We start from the raw sequence: 13,719 nt of genomic DNA on the forward strand, positions 1-13,719 counted from the left end.
CAATGTAACGCGCCGGAGCGGTGGGATCTGTTTGTTAGCTAGTAAGCTATGACGGTAAAGTGCCATGAAGTCTATCTTTCGCTATTATTGTGGCACCGTTCTACCTGATAGATAATATTATTTTAGTTTTTCCGGCTCCTGCAAGAAAAAAAATAAATTTTTTCACACATCTAATTTTTGACTATATCGATTTTATAGGCTTATTGTTTTAGTGGAACTCAAAAACTAATAACTGTTAATACTTTAAATTTTCATCAAATATCAATGTGACCATTTTGCATAAATGATAATATTTTCAAAATATTTGTTCACGTAAATACAAATTGCCGATTATTAATTATCCATTTAAAATTTAAATGTTGACGAAATTCCTAAAAATCAGGAGAAGCTGTCATATTATTTTTCAGCTGGAAATTCTTTTTAATAATTCGCATTTTCATATATAACACTAGAACATTTAACTCAAGTCAATAGTTCGTTATGATATTTTAACTCTCCATTCTGAAATACTTTGTAGGAAGAAATCAATATTAGATCATCTCCATATTTTTTTAGATTGTAAATCATAAGGTATGTACTACTCGAGATATTAATTAAATAATATGTTTACTATTTTATTTTTAGAAAATCAAAGTAAGTGTATTTTGTATTTTAACGTGCTTAATTGTTTAAGTTAATTCATCTAATTTAGGTCTAATAAGTAATTGACTTTTGTAACCATCCTCAAGTGTTTACTCACTGCCTGGCATTATATGCGTGAATCCATTCGCTGTTTATTTAAGGCGCTTGCCACTCAATATTGGATATAACAATTACTATCTATATTCACCTTCTATAACATGTTGACTTTGCAGATTTCTATTGTACATAAGCTATACAAATAAACCAAGATTTTAAAAATGTATTATGTTTAAATATTTCGATCGATTTCTAATAATACTAAATAACTGCATATTTGTATGGTATTTGTGCAATTTGCTATTAAAATATTGAGAACGTTATACCATTTTTGTCAAACGGTTGACAACAATTAGAGTCGTACTGATATGTGAGTAGTGAATTATCATAAGTGTGTGTCTACGCCCTACCAATCAACCGCATCACGTACCCCGTGCACTTGCCATACAACTCAAAAACTGTATATTTTTGGTTGGCTAAGGCCTCTTTGTAGCTCTTGTGATTTGCGCATATAAGACGTCTCACAACTCACTGCTCTTCCCTGAAAATACCAACAGGTATTTCGGAATACATTATTTATCCACATCAGAACAACGTCCCCTCAAAATGATGCTAGCGATCATAGTTATAGATATTGAAGCTCTAAAAAAAAATGTATAAAAAAAAATATTGTACAAGAAATATAGGGAGTTAAATACGTAGTATGTATCATTTATATCGGGATAGAGTAAATAATATTTTGAAAAATAACTTGAAATTGTATTGTCAATATACTGGGTACCAGACATATATTTATTATATATGTTTAATATTTTGTCTAGATATTTGTTTTAATAGTGTGAATTTATTCTTTTGTACTATATTCCACTGAAGCTATTTTCAAAATATTTTATTTGGTTGAGGTTTAATTAGAATTTTAATTTTAAAAGCTTACAATAAGTTCAATTTAAAATAATATTAATCAATATATTTTTTTTTTATAGCTAAAATGACGTGGAGTACGTATTTATTAATTTGCATTTATTGTAAAATGTTTGTGTAACCATTAAGTTTTCACCATACAAATTAGGAAAACATATTTTACCAAACTTTAAATTATACAAACTGGTATAAACTATAAAATAAAATGGGAAGTAAAAATGAATTAACAATTCAATATTTTAATTCGTGTAATGAATGCATCGTGCAAGCCAATAATGTTTATATTAGGCGATTTTAAGTTGTAAAAAAAAATAACTGAATATTATATTGGTACACATTTAATATATTAAGCTTAAACATTTAATTTTATTCCCCGTTTGAATGGAAACAGTGTACGATATTATATTCTACGATATGGCGAAATGTATCAATGACAATAAATAAATATATCGGAGGACCTCATACCTTTAAACATGTTTTGAATAATGTTAGTATAAATAGGTATCTATTTTAAAATAATGATAAAGTTAAAACGCCGTATGATATTTCTTGAGTAATTGAGTACTGTCGGTGTAACATGTAAATGCGTCATTCACATAAAAAATTTTGTTTTTCATATTTTTTAAGTAATTTTTAATTTTTTTAAACTTTTAGTTATCTTGTTTTATAATTGAAAATATCGTATATTGGAAAATAAATATGTATATGGTCCATATGTTTTAGACAAATAACTGGAGCCCCCTGGTTTATGACTAACAACGCACTATATAAGGATCTAAAAATCTCAACTGTCAATGAAGTAGCAACTCGTCACTACAAAAAGTTTCACTCCAAACTACGCCTAAACCAAAACCCTCTTATTTCTCGCATGTCCCCTTTAACCATCCCCAGCAACCCACCTAGAAGATTAAAAAGAAAATGGCCAAGAGACGCCCGTGCCTAGCACAACACAAAAAAAAGGTCTCCATTGAGAACCCATCATTATTAGGAGGTACTGTTGATGTACGGTTTCCCCCCCTCAAGTCATTCAAGTCATGTATTATACTACCTTATTATCAAATTTACTTATTGTACTACTTGTTGTATAGATTGTAAATTGGCATTAAAAAAAAAAAATAATAATAGTGTAGAATGTAATAAAAATCAAATTTAAAACTGTCACAGTGTAATTTATTTTTTCAGATTTATTACAAGACCAAAAGAATAGTATGTATAATAACTAATAAGTAATAACTAATAAATGTGTATTCAGAATTGAAGGTAATTTTAAATACTGTCATAGTAACTATGTAGTTGTTACAATATATTCGATGTCAAATAGAGGTCTTGACTGATCGTAAAATAAGAAAATGGTGTTTGAATTCTATTACAATTGCTGTTTACATTGAATAATTTTATTAAAATACCTAATTAAATACAAAGTTATAATTTGTATAAATAAATTAGTATTGTTGCACCCCCTCACCCATCACCCATACACACACATATTAAATTGTTAGTAAGTAACTGAAAAGGCAATCTAGCGGTTCTCAAACAGTGTTCCGTGGAGCCCAAAGACTCCGAAATAGTGAAATATTAGATCCGTGTTGTCATCGTTTATGTCGTTTGTGATTTATTTTAAAGCAAATGTTTGTCTGTGTTCCAAATTTATATCATAATATAATACATGCGTATTGAATCAAAATCTCTGAGTGTATGGTTGGAAGATCTGATGTAATCAATTAACAAATCAAATAACAATTTATTTTGCAGGTAAACTGAATGCTAATCAATTCTGTGAAACGAAAAATCCTAAATATTTTGAAGATCTTATAAAGAAGTATATTGGTTAGGAATAAGAATATATTTAATTTATTTTCCTGTTTTTTAACATATTGTTTATCATGTTTATTACTAATTAATTTAATGAAATGCGATTTATAATTATTATACCTTAAATAACACATTTCAATCTTAGTTTAATTTGTATTCCATCTGCACAACTACATTGTAACACAATTTTCCTCTTTTGGTTTATATTGTATCATTAATATTGTTATTATTTATACTATTTTTAATGTACATCCTTCTATATACAATTATGTATGTACTTTAAGCAGTTCCTTTTAAATAAATAAATGTATTATAATTATATAATTAGTTCATTTTATTTAATATTTATTTAATTTAAGTAGGCTAATTCTAAAATGACTAATAGTCTTGTGACTGTAGACAATTATTTTTGAATTTTTCCGAAGCAGTTTATTAAAAGATAGAGTACGTTCATGTAATCGTTGACTCGTATTCTACCCTTCTAACTCTTAAAGTCGACGCTGTATTGAACACTGATTATGATGCTCTGTATCAATCCATGATTGATTTAGTCTAAAGTGTATGTTCTGTGTATTGACTTAAGTACTTAGCCGTGTTGGTATTAAAAAACATTTAAAACTGCTTGTAGTCTTAAAAAAATAGATCTCGCCAGATTCAAGTCATCTACAAGCAGTTGTGGTTATAAGGAAATCTCTCCTCTGTGTTTTAATTTCAAATATCTATCTAAAAATTCTTTCAAAATTTTAACAACAGTAATTCTAAGAAATTCTGGCAATTCATGAACAAATATGGGTCCAATTACAAATGTATCTCCAATGTAAATTCACTTAATAGTAATTTCTGTTCTGACAATAAGTGACTGACGAACTATTTTCTTTGTATTTTTCCTCAGACTATTCATTCTTTAATATTATATGATATTTAGTTATAATAATTATTGAACATATTGTTAACTGCACCAGTAATTACTAACTTCAGTTATTTATGAACACTTAGGGATATTTTCATATTTTAATACTTCTTATATTATCTATCTATAATTTGGTGTAAGCTGTTAAGGACTTATTATTTGTGTATAAATTTACTACTTAAGGAAGTCAGTATGTAATGAATGTTTTGAAGAAATCTAAATTAAAGTTAAATATGAATTTTAATTAATTATTTAGTAGGTACTTCATACGCTCAAAAAATTAACTTGAATTTCTTTTTAAATTTTTTTATTGTTTAAGGTAGACATACTTTTGAGGAATCTTGGATTACATTTTTAAACATTAGATATTAAAGGAAAAATGTATTTTGCTTAAAGATATCTCTTTGTATATTAATAATTGACTAAAAGTAAAGTATAAATATAAGAAGTTTAAAATGTATTAAATAGTATACTTTTAAACGTATAATATCCAAAATAGTTATTATAATTATGACGTAATTGATTTTAGATTCTTATTTATTTTTAATTTTTTTTGTGTCTGTCATCACTCTTTGAGACAGTAAAAGTGCTTCAATTTTCTTCAACAACAACTTTTCTGGTAGGAAAGTGAATCTAGTTGGTGAATTCGGGAAATCAAATTCCCAATAGTAATAAAACGCTACAAGAAAAACAAACAAAAAAATAAGGAAAAACGGGGAAATTTTAAGTAAAACTAGTTTTCGAAAAAATTGATTTTGGTTTTTATTGCTAATCTTAAAAAATGACGGTAGATACACGACATTTTCACAAAATGCTAGTGTTAACATTTTTTGTACATCACCTTACAACTATCAAAATATTTTGACTTGTTTTGAATTATTTATATGTATATGCAATTTGTGGTTACCTATTATTTGTTTTTTTTAAACTAATGTCGTTATAAAATTTTTCGCTAGGTTAAAACACTTGTAAATGTAATACAAGGTTTCTCGTAAATTGTTGTTAGTGGAAATTAAAAAACGTGTACATTTTATATCTAAGATTTACAAATTTAATACATGATTTCTTATAAGTTTGTTTATAACTTAATCAAAAAAAAAAAAATTTGGTCGACTTCTCATATAGCGATTTTCTGATTATCTTATTTTATTGTAATTCAAAAACGAATTACTGAAGACACTTAAAATGAACACCATATTATGTTCATTTCATCAATTCATATACTTGATAAAATTCATTTTTTTTTCTTTTAATATCAATTAAACTTTATTGGTTTAGTCAAAAAGCATGAAAATTGAATACAAGGCTCCCGATATTATTTTGTTACAATATCAATTAAAAACTATTAAAAATACATATGCACGATAAATATTGAATATTGTTGATAAATTAAAATGATTTTATACATTCTTATAACTGTTAAGACATCATACAAAAGCATTATGTGATATCATATTATCCGGTTAATGTTAACATTAACCAACATTTAATAATGGCGGGTAATGTTAACAGTTTTCTAATGTTGTATTAATGTATTATCCGATTAATGTCCACTTTATACAAATGTTAACATTACCACTTTACCAGTAACATATACATTTTTGAAACTAAAAAATCACCTATGTATTTTTTTATGAACAGAAGTAAAAATAACATAAAGCATACAGAATAGATATGTTATATAAAATATCCTTATTTGTATTACGATATTGCCTCTTAAACTATATTTTTATTTGAAGTATTTACGTAATAGTTAATAGTTTTGAACTACCAAAATATTTTTAAGTATTTTTTTTTTGCTATGGTAAACGGAGGCCCCACAATAATTTTCTGTTATACTCACATTATTTACACAGACGTTTTAAAAAATAAAAAACATGTTTGACGTTCGATAACAAATGGAAAATAATTTTATTATTTTGTGTGTTAAATAAATAGTCAACTTATTGTGAATATTATGTACTTAGTGGTTAGAAGCTATATGGATATAAAAGAAATCGGGAAAAATCATTTTATTTCACCTAATGTTAAACGTTCAGTGTTCACATTATTTTTATTATTTCCTTATATTAAATCAAAATGATTTTTGTTGAGAATAGTTTAATGACGTTTACAATTTTAATTGTAGCAATTTTTGTTATGCCAGTTACTTCGAGTATTAAAGAAGCAAGAAGTATGGAATAATTAATTTAAATAGTAGAACTAGTCATAATATCATTATAACTTTATTTGTATAGTCATTTTTTATCGTGTTGCTATTGATTAACAATGATTTGTAAATTCTTTTATTCAAACCAATTATTATTATGTTATTATATAATTCAAGAAAAATAAAATGTATGCTTTTTATTAGATATTAGTTTTATAGAATACTAGCTGAATACCCAGACTTCTCCCGTGTGTATTTTTGTTTTTTTCATATTTATAATATATTCCCATAATTTCTCGGAACAATTCTTGTCTACCAGACGGACAAAAAAGATAGGTTACAGGTAGCTGGAAACCCCGGGCCGGTATGAGCTCGTGACGTGCAGCACAATACGTATTGACGAGGAATAATTATAATTGTTAATTACTCCACTAAAACGCAATATTTTTGAAAATTCTTTCTTATTGCACCGTAAAAATATGAGAAGAACCTCCATTCCAAATTTCAAGTTCGTACATTGCGTAGTGTTTGAGTTACAGCGATCAGTGACTAAGTGGTATTTGGGTTTTATATGTATACATTACCTATGAAGTCCGTTGTAATTAATTGTTATACTTAAAGATTTTTAAAAAATTGTAAATTATTTGTTGAAAGAAAAAAAATTGCATTATTTGGTCATTAAATTTGTATAAATTAATCTCAGTAAATCTAGCTTATGTTTACCAATGTATTATTACAAATTTAAAAACTCATATAATTTGATTGACATATTATTTGCTTCAGTCTAGTAAAATGAATTAATATTATCATTAATAACTTTTTTTTCTCCTATATATTAAGCTTAGAACATATTTTATAATATTACAGCTGTTTAAAAACTGAATAAGTTTCAGTTGGGTATAAAAAACAATGTTTGAATTATATTATAATGTATTATTATGAGAAAATTATTTTATCGTCATCTGTAGTAATTAAACAAGATGGACTAATATAAATGTATTGTTTTATTTTTAGGTGCATGTCTAAGTAATATTATGAATTCATAATTAATAAACTAATAGTACCTACCGAAAACAATATTTATGATATTCAGCATAATTAAAATAATTCAATGGTTGATGTATTATATTGTGTATTCTTAAATTAATTTTGAGATTAATAACCTTTATAAAATTTAAGATTTATGAAAACCATAAATTCTGAATCTGTTTTTCCAATATTGGCGTATTTTTCCTTTTAAATGTCGATAGTATGTCGTAGGTATTCATAAATAATTGCATCTATTGGAAAAATATTTTCAAAGGTGTGCAATTACATTACCGAAGTAACCTGAGGTTTATAAATAATAAAATACAAATTAGTTTTTAATAAAATAATGTAATTGTAGTGAAAAACTATAAAATATACAAATATATAGTATTTTTAAGATTATAAATAGTTTATTAACTATATAGTTACATACTCGAATAAATTCATGAGAAAATTTCTATAAGGAAAATGTATAAATGGTTTCTGTTTCGCAAAATGGTTTTCGAGAATAAATCCTTCACGGTTGAATAAATTCACAAAACGGAAATATAATCCAGATATTTTATAATAAACGTTTAAAAGATTTGTTAGTTATTAACTACCCACAACCATGGTTGGACAAGTCACTCAATTTGTTGTAATTGGTTAAGTTACTGTAAAATGTAATTAGCCACACATGACTAACTTCTTAAAATTGACGGTTAATTCGTCAATTTAAAGTTTATTAAAAATAAATTTAGTGTCTAAGTTTATAGTTAAGTTAATTCAAATTCAAAAGTAACTAGGTAGTTAAGTTAAAAAGTTTAAATTAAATTAACTTTTTAACTCATTAATACCAATCCTTGAAAATGGTTAATTGTCCCATAAAAAGTCTTCAATACTAATAAACCATCATTAATATATAGTTGCTTTGCATTAAATACACAATGTCAGTACCAGGTTGTTAAACAAATAAAAGAATGTAAAAAGAAAAACAATCCATACATATTTAATAAATCAATTATAAACTATATGTATATAATACAATATTTAGTAACCCATTATTGGATAATTAGTGATGAGTAACTATTCTAATAATAACTATAGTTGTATTTTGTATATCATTTTTAATTTATAATTTTAAAATTTAATAGTGATTCTAGCCCAAGTACATTATTTTGATGGTAAATTTATAGTAATTAAATGTAAACTGTTTATGTACATCTTTTATTTTAAGTCGATTAGATATAACTATAATCATTGATTTTATGATCTTACTGTAAATTCAAGCTATAATACTTAAATAGGTTCTTATTTGAAAAACTGAAACTTAAATTGCCACAGGATCATCCTTATGTGGTACGAAAACTTTCAATGATTCAAAAAAAGGGTCTTCGAAAATTCCAAAATAATACATTCATAATTTAAGCATACTTTATACTCGTAATTCACATTTTAAAGTATTTCTGATGTCAACCTCCCTTTTCCTCAAAGAATACTGCACCATATTCAAAATTACGCACACAAAACGATGTGGTGTTGCTTCCGCTTCGGACATCGCCTAATCATACTGCCGTCAAATGCTCTATTTCATTAAAAAATTAATTTGAAATGAAACAAAAAGTCAAATTTGGCTAATGTCTCTAATGGACACTCATCTAACAAATAATATAATAATTATATATATTATAATTAATAACTGAGTGCATGGGCCAACTGCCAACTGCTTTATATATACAGCAGAACCTCGATTATCCGAACTAATTGGGACCGCACCTAGTTCGGATACGCAAAAGTTTGGATATTGGAAATTTAAAAAAAAAATTTAGAGTTACATATTATGTATTAATTATTAATTATTTTCATAATTAAATATTTATTATTTTTATTAATATTTTATTAGAAATTACATAAATATATTACATTATCAGAAACATTATCATACATTATAAGAAATACATTACATTTATTTTATTTACATACCCCTAAGTAATATATTTTTTTGACAAAATTATCAATTTTAATTTGACGATGAGACGCTTTTCTGCAGCCAAGTCTCGCAAACGTTTAAGGAGAAGTAATTGTGCTGGACAACATTCGGCCTGTTTTTCAAACCACTGAAGACCAGTTTCAAATGCAGCAAATGCTTCAGCAGATGTTGGTCCTTTTCTCGTACTCATACTTTCATCACTACTGCTGTCGGCACTTTCTTCATTTTGCAACGAAGAAATGATTTCATCGCTATCTAATATTTGATATTCTAGATCATTTACATCAGTTGCTAACCAATCAACAGCGTCATCATAATTAAAGTCATTAAATCCTGGAATTTCATTAAATAAATCAACAAAATCATAAAGATTATTTCGATCAGTTTCTTCTTAGGCTGCTAACTCCATAGAAGCAACCCACAACTTCTTCCAAGCATTTCGTAAATAACGATAGTAGTTACGATAAATTCCATAAACCGGCCGGTCGTCCGGCCGGATACGAGTTTTCATGTTCGGATACGCTAATTAAAGTTCTGATAATAGAGGGTTCGTATAACGGAGGTTCGCATAATCGAGGTTCTACTGTATGTATATATTTATATAGTTAAGTATAATAATAGTAGTCTATGGTCAGCGGTTGCCGTCTAGTTTTTTTTTATAAAGTTATAGAGTTAGATTGTGGTAAACTGACAGTGACTTTTTTCGTCAGTTCTATAGTCCTCTACTTCGCTGGATCCTTAATATTTACGAAACTATGAAAAACATTCATTTTTAATCACTTATTAAACAGTTTTATCGATGACAATATACGAAGGTTGAAAGTCTATACTAGAGACTTAATTGGAGACTATCAAAGCCGCTTTATGAGAAGGAAATCTACCACGTACTAATTTTTACTACCCCACAACTTTTAAAAGGTAATACTAGTATGGAAAAGTGCATTTTTGCTTTGTAGAATTCAAACAAGCGTACCACAGTATTATCAGATTACATTTATGGGCAGAGCTGAAAGAATTTAACATATCAACCAAATTAATCAAGCTGATAAAATAGAGCAATAGAAAACTTTAGTGTGAAATAAGATTTTCAAATACACTGTCAGAAAGTTGTACACACTTTATAACACTTATACTATACTAGTCAATCAAGAAACGAAATTATTTACAAGCATCGAGAGAAGCGAGTGATCAAGCAGATTAACGAGTTAACGGATATGTCTTTAACGAGTAACAGACTTAAAATACTAAAAAACTAACATAAATAACAAAAACAATATGCACAACGCTCCTAAAAATATAAGAAGGATGTAGAGACCGTCGCTAAAGAGTGAACTAAATATAGAAAATACTGTTGGTGGTTCACAATTGTTGATGCCATCGGTAAATAGTAAATAATAAATATAATTAAAACTAAACTCGATTGAAAAACAAAATATCTTAACATAAATTGTATTTCTAAAACGAAACAATTATAATTTGAAACTCTAAACTCCCTTATAAGTTACAAGCTATATTATCCTAGCCCGTAGTGACATTTCATTACAAAATGGTTACAAAATGGTTACAAAATCTTGCGAAATTGTTTCGTAAAAAAAAATTATGAACATTATACTGTTATAATATAACATAACACAACTATATTATAGTGAATTGTGAATAGCTTATTTATGTTTATTTTAGCGAAACTAGAATTTTCTATATTTAGTGATTAGATAGGTACATGATGAAAATAATGATTATGTTAATGAGCAATAACTTTTAAATAATTATCATAATAAATATTATAATTTAAAGTGTTTTTTTTAAAAAAATATTAATGATGTTGTCTAACTAAAAATGTATTTTAATTTTTTAAAGGCGAAAGTTTTGGTGAGTTAATTTGTATCGTTTTTTCAGTTTCATAATTTCATAAATTACAGAGTGGCATTGCTAAAATATAGTTTTGTGTTCTGTCACAAACCTATAAACATCTACTATGTTGTCAACTAAATACTACTTCTATATTTTTAAAAATTACAATAATAAGTTAAAAGTGTATAATTTTTAGATTCTCTATCTAAGGCGATGACACACGATTAAGCCCGTCTTGACTTTTTATTTTGTAAGAAATACAACATTATTTCTCTCAACAAATTAGCACAAGTGCGCTCATTTTACCTTTTTAAATATACAAAAAAACGCAACACGATTTGGGCCCCGTGAAACATAGGCCTTGTTAACTTCTAACAGTCGGAGCGGTAAACTCAAAGTTGAAATTTCGTATATTAAGTTCGAGTGACACAGTGATACATAACAATTAACAGTAAACTACATCTCAAATTTAAAATTCGACTACAGTCTACAATAGTATAGCTTGACGCATATCTACTGATATCTAATAATAAGATAAATTAGCAATACAAAATTGTCTTGGCTATTAGAGTCCTTACTACTCGTATACGTACAATATGATAATAATTACTAAAATACCAGGTTTATGCCTTACACGAAATCGATCTTGAAAACTGTATGTCTTTATGTTATACTCAACGTCCAACATAGATATTGGAAAAATGCGTTTATGAAGTATATGACAAACGTTTAATATCATTTGAATAATGCTCAAAACTCGAACTTTTAACTTCAACTCCGACTGTATTTTTAATAGTGTACTTATTAGAAAATCGTTAGAAGAGCACGCGGTCTATTTTTCACAAAACGTAATCGTGTTGAATTTTGTAGGTAAAAAGGTAAAAAGGGTGGCACAATAGTGCTAATTTGTTGACCTCAATAGTCAATATAGTTGCCTTCTTTGCACTTGAAAATATAGGACGGGCGCAATCGTGTTACAGCCATCAAAGGAGCGATGCATCTATTGATTTTGCAATGCTGTGTGTTTTTTTTATTTATTTGTGACGGTCCACATATATACTACAGTAGTAAAATCGCTTTCTTTCGTGCCGGTAGGAAAATGAATTCAGTTGGTGCTTTGAGAAGTCAACTAACCTTTATAACGGTTTTATGTCATGGTATTCAAATTTAACGTATTCGTAACATCGACCTCTAGAGTCTAGAGACACGTAAATCGTTGTCTACTTGTCTACGTTTTTCATATTATTATTAATAAGTTTTACTCAAATTAATATAAAAATAAAACCTTAAACACAACTATTTGCTTTTTTTTATTTAGATGAATATAATAGTAAGTCAATTTTTGTATGTTTTGTTTAACCTATTGTGTACTTGTATACTTACTATAGTATTGCTTTATGTCATACTATTTTCAAAGTACCCACATATGAATATTACGTATATTTAAACACGTTTATTATATCAATTAATGATATTTTAAATTTAAAAATTTCATCCAAATTATACAACGAATTTCTATAGTTAATTATTAAATTTTTATCAAGAATGGTTTAGTAAGTATATTTTTGTTTTGTTTTTATATTATTAAAGTATAATATTTTATTCTGTGTGAGATTTCAATAGATTGTATTATAATATTAAACATTGATTACTTTGTCCATTAGCGTCAATATCCATTTAAAGATAAAATAAACATTGAAAATTAAAGATCAGAAACGTCAGGGTACATTTTGTTAGAAAAGACTTTCTTTAGGTATGAGAAATTCTTGACACGTTCAAATAAGCTCTTACGATGGTATAATTTTTTTCCTCCTTATTCTTCTTATTTTATAATCTGCCATTGAGGACAAACCACTCGTTGTTATTCAATGTTGCCAACTCTCGATTTATGTATGTTAGATCTTAGATGTATGGTTTTATCAACGTAATTAATTTATGGGGTAGTTTGAAATTAATTAGTATATTCAAGAGATATTATCTGTGTATGAAATCACTGGTATTCTCGAAATCGATAAATACATGTGCTTCTTTATAAAAAATCTATTATTTCTCAACATTTGTTTAAAAAAAAATATATGGTTCGTAGTAGATCTGGCTTGACTAAAAGCTGCCTCATAAATGATGGTTCTCCAAAATATCTTCTGCCCACGGTTTGTTTCTATTTATTATACCCTTGGCCAAAACTGATTAACGTCTAATAGGGGTGCCTTAATGGTCATTAGGTTTCTTATTTGCTTTTCAATTCCTCCTTTTTTTGGTTCCAGGTAGATTGTATTATTAGATTTCGTATTTTCAAATATTTGGTGTAATATAGGTCAAAATCTGATTATATTTGTTCATTAATTTATTTGCTATATAGGTACTCTTTATATGTTATTATCGTTTCATCATCATTTCTCA

At 26.9% G+C, this 13,719-nt stretch overlaps 1 long non-coding RNA gene across 1 annotated transcript; it reads left to right on the plus strand.

The window, feature by feature from the left end:
• The first annotated feature begins 6,396 nt into the window (after nt 1-6,396).
• LOC111039688 lies at nt 6,397-11,341 on the plus strand. Its single transcript, XR_002605127.1, has 3 exons — nt 6,397-6,494; nt 7,485-7,496; nt 11,326-11,341. It is a non-coding gene; the product is annotated as an uncharacterized LOC111039688 (long non-coding RNA).
• Nucleotides 11,342-13,719: the final 2,378 nt, after the last annotated feature.

The sequence above is a fragment of the Myzus persicae genome, unplaced genomic scaffold (genome assembly GCF_001856785.1).
Source record: "Myzus persicae strain clone G006 unplaced genomic scaffold, MPER_G0061.0, whole genome shotgun sequence".
NCBI lineage: Eukaryota > Metazoa > Arthropoda > Insecta > Hemiptera > Aphididae > Myzus > Myzus persicae.